The sequence below is a fragment of the Gossypium arboreum genome, chromosome 12 (assembly GCF_025698485.1).
Source record: "Gossypium arboreum isolate Shixiya-1 chromosome 12, ASM2569848v2, whole genome shotgun sequence".
Lineage (NCBI taxonomy): Eukaryota > Viridiplantae > Streptophyta > Magnoliopsida > Malvales > Malvaceae > Gossypium > Gossypium arboreum.
In genome coordinates this window covers 52,995,874-53,000,493 of record NC_069081.1, presented here as the reverse complement: position 1 = coordinate 53,000,493, position 4,620 = coordinate 52,995,874, and the positions used below count along the sequence as shown (strand labels likewise).

Genomic DNA, 4,620 nt, shown 5'->3' with positions numbered 1-4,620 from the left:
ATCATTGTTACCTTGAGAAAAATAATGCCATTCAACAATATGCCATTGCTCTATTCAATGAGCTCAATCTGAGTATTAGGAGAACTAGAATCGAGGCACAACAATTCAAGTTGATGCCGGTAATGTTTCAAATGTTGCAAAATATGGGTCAATTCAGTGGGATTCCTACTGAAGATCCACATCTTCATCTTCAGCTATTCATGGAAGTCAGTGACTCATTTAAACTGGTTAGGGTGGCCGAAGACGCCTTGAGACTGAGATTATTTCCAAACTCCTTAAGTGATAGAGCACGAGCGTGGTTGAACTCCCTACCATCAGGTTCCATAACTACATGGCAAGAGTTGGTTGAACGTTTCTTAGTAAAATATTTCCCTCCATCTTTAACCGCCAAGATTCGAAATGAGATCACTTCATTTCAGCAACTTTATGAAGAATCTTTATATGAGGCATGGGAGCGGTTCGAGTTATTACAAAAGGGCCCTTATCACGGCATTCCTTACTGCATTCAAATAGAAACTTCTATATTGGTCTCAATATTCATAATAGAATGATGGTGGATGCTTCAGCAAATGGAGCCCTTTTTTTTAAGTCTTATAATGATGCCTACAAGATTATTGAAAGAATTGCCAGCAATAACTATCAATGGCCAACCAACCGTGTAGCCTAAGAAAGGCGAGCAGTAGAAGTACTTGAAATAGACACACTTGCTTATTTGGTAGCCCAGGTATCCTCTAGGTCTTCTATGCTTAAGAACATAATTGTTAATGGTTTCAATGGTAATCTGATAGGTCAACAACCGAACTAGTTTGAGGATATTTCTTTTGAATACTATGGAGATGGCCATATATTTGAAAATTTCCCATCAAATCAAGAGTCAAAATATTACATGGGAAATCAAAATTGGAATGTTCCACAGTCAAATTATTACAACTCTTTATGGCAGAATCATCCAATTTCTCCATGGAGTAATCAATGGGTGGACCATAGCGACTCTTTTATGTCATTTCGACCAAATTATCTGCCAAAATATTCTCAACAAGTGCAACAACCCAAACCAACTGAATTTTCAAGTAATCTTGATAATTTGCTGAAGGTGTACATAACGAAGAATGATAAACTAATCTAATGCCAAGCAGCAACATTGAAGAATTTAGGAAACCAAGTGGGACAGCTAGCCAATGAGCTCAAAAGTAGACTTGAAGGTATTTCGCCAACTGATACAAAAAATCTGAGAAGCATGGGCAAAGAGCATTGTAAAGCCGTAACTTTACAAAGTGGGAAGACATGGGATCCTAAAGCTGTCGAGGTTGAAGATAAGCTTATTGTAGCTCAAGGCAAAGATGAAGTTCAACTGAGGGTTGAAACTCTTGTTCCAAAAAAGTTAGATACGGTAATTTTAACACCCCTTAGCTGTACCCGAGGCCGGGATAAGGTACGAGGCTTTACCGGACAAACATACAAACATTAAACTAAAATACAGGCCATAAAATTTCATTCATATTTCAAAACGTTCATTCACTTACACATAGTCCCTTATTTAAGTCTACGAAGCCCAAAACATACTTTAGAAAGGGTTTGGGACTAAACCGAGAACTTACCAAAATCTTGGAAATTTCATGCTTTAAGGCTCCACACGCCCGTGTCCCAAAGTCATGTTCCATACACGACTGAGACACATGGTCGTGTCTCTGCCTGTGTGGAATATACCTAGGCTATTTTCCAAGCTTTGGTCAACCTTAATCTCTTACACACTTATACAACATCAAAAGCATATAACATGGTATTAAAAATTCTCAATTAAACCACAAACATAGCATTTGTATATCATCATACATGTGTCTCTCATACTCATTTTACGTTGTTTATTATAGTACCACTTATACATTTATACCAAGATTATCATCTTACAAAATATCTTCAGCTCAATCATCAAGTATTCATATTTAAAACTAGATCATATCTTTATAAAATACCACAATTCAGATGCGCAAATAACATGTTTGCCTAAAACATTTTAATTCAACTCCATACCCTACAAGCATTACATTGAGACTAGTCATATATATATATATATATATATACATGTCATGATACATATTATTCTCTTTCTGTTTTCTTATAAACACATATCATTTATTTCATTATATCAATATTTCATATACAATAGTTTCCATGTATTCCACATATATTTATTTTCCTCCTCCTCCTCTCCATTCCACATCTTTAATGTATATAGCATTCTTGTAAGTACGATTTCATAATTTCCTAATAAATGCTCACATCAAACTGTCCACACAAGTCATAGTCACATACTTATTTATAATTCGAGATACAGAGCTCCAAATTAAGATCCATAAATTTCCCCTGAAACTAGACTCACATATCTTTGCATCATAAAATTTTCATAATTTTTGGTTTAGCCAATTAGCACAGTTTATTCATTAAAATTTCCCGTATTTCACATTCTGATAGATTTGACCTCTCTTTACTAAAAATTAATTATCTCACAATACAAAAATTGGATAATGTTCTTGTTGATTTATATTGAAAATAGACTCATTAAGGATTTTAAAAATATAATTTTAAGCCTCTAACTATTTTTATCCAAATTTTTGTGATTTTCCAAAGTCAGAACAGGGGATCACATAATCATTCTGAACCAGTCTCACAAAAACATAAATATGTCAAAATATAGAACTCCTTTTCTTGATCTGTTTCATTTATATGAAAATAGACTCATTACGCTTTAATTTAATATCTCATTCAGTCTCTGATTCAATTTTTACTATTTTTGGTGATTTTTCAAAATCACGTCTCTGCTACTATCCAAAATAGTTTTATTGCTAATTCACTATTTCACACTTTCTTTGTATTAACCTCATTTTAACATACATATCACAGATTATTTTCACCACATTTCATAAATCACAAGTATAGGCCCATGATCACAAGGTCACCATAAAATCATCCTCATGTATAACTTACTTGTTTATAACCTTACCACATCCTGGTCACTTAATGAACACATCATTCACATAACCAAGTTCATGCACTTATTCATCAGAAAACTCACAAAGCAATACATAGAGTGTCTCCCGTTGAACACTTCGGATCAATCCTTGATACTTGGTGGTTTCAGCACATAGCTCCACCCATCATAGAGTTCGGCTTTCTTGTACACATAGTGAACACTCAGTACCACCCATGTGACCTAGCCAATTTATCTCGTAGCTCTCTTGTCTACAAGGTGTCCTTCACCTGGAGCCACGCATACGACCTAGCTACATATATCCCATAGCTCTCTTGTCTACATGGTGTACACATAGTATCACCCATGCGACCTAGCTACATCATAATGTCATGTAGCTCTCTTGTACACATGATGTGCACTCAGCACCATACATGTGACCTAGTTACATACTATCTCAGATCATCCAATCTTTCCAAGGTTCAACCGGATTTCTCTCTTTTCCAACAATTTCACCAATCAAGTAATTATCCACAAACATATTTCCAATATTATTATAAAATATCATAATACAAGTAATATTGATGTATTACTTACATATAAACTTACATCTCATTTAATATCAAGCCAATAACATTAAATTACACATTGCCTTATTAAAAATCATATGAACTTACAATTTCCCATAATATCCATATTCATAGAAATCACATTTATGTATGATAATTCAATGCACTTCATGTACCATAAACATATTTTTAAATCAATTCATAAACTTGAAAAACGGGGTTGAAACGGACTTACTATTGAGCTTGGAAAGCTTGAAAACCCTAGCTATGGTTTCCCCCATGCTAATTTCGCCTCTATGAAAAAGATGAGTAAATGTTGGCTTTATTTTCCCTTTTTATTTCTTTTAATTACCAAATGACCAAAATGCCCTTCCTTACTAAACTTTCAAAAATTCCATCCATGTCCAATTTTTGTCCATCACTTAGAAATTGGTAAAATTGGTATTTAAGACCTCCTAATTAATATTTCAAAGCAATTTCATACTAGAAACTTCTAGAATGCAAGTTTTACAGCTTATTCAATTTAGTCCCTAACTTCAAATTGAGCAATTTATGCATAGAATTTCTTCACGAAATTTTCACACAATCATGCAATCATATCATAGACCTCAAAATAATCATAAAATAATTATTTTTATCTCAGATTTTGTGGTCCCGAAACCTCTGTTCCAACTAGACCCAATTTTGGGCTATTACAACCCTTCCCCCCATTAGAGATTTTCGTCCTCGAAAATCTTACCGAAGTGAAGTTTAGTATCTTTCTCATAATTTCCAGCATTGGTAACTAATTGTTTTCAAGACGATACTGTCAGAAACACTCTGTCATCAATTCAATCCCAAGATAACTCTGTCAACTCTGATATTTCTCTAACTCTGTCCTTCACTTGTTAACCATTCTCAGTCTCTAGTCATATCTAAAATTATTTTATCACTGAACACTTTGATTCCACACTTAGGAACTTAGTCAACATGATTCTCATGAATTTCTGTTATATACACCTCATCGGTAAGGGGGTGAGGTCGTACAGTCTCTAACTCGATTCTAACGTATATCTATCAGACACATTTTTTTCATTATCCACA

At 34.2% G+C, this 4,620-nt stretch overlaps 1 non-coding gene across 1 annotated transcript; it reads right to left on the bottom strand.

Annotated features, from left to right (window-relative positions):
- Nucleotides 1–389: 389 nt before the first annotated feature.
- LOC128286146 (small nucleolar RNA R71) lies at nucleotides 390–493 on the bottom strand. Its single transcript, XR_008276691.1, has one exon. It is a non-coding gene; the product is annotated as a small nucleolar RNA R71 (small nucleolar RNA).
- Nucleotides 494–4,620: the final 4,127 nt, after the last annotated feature.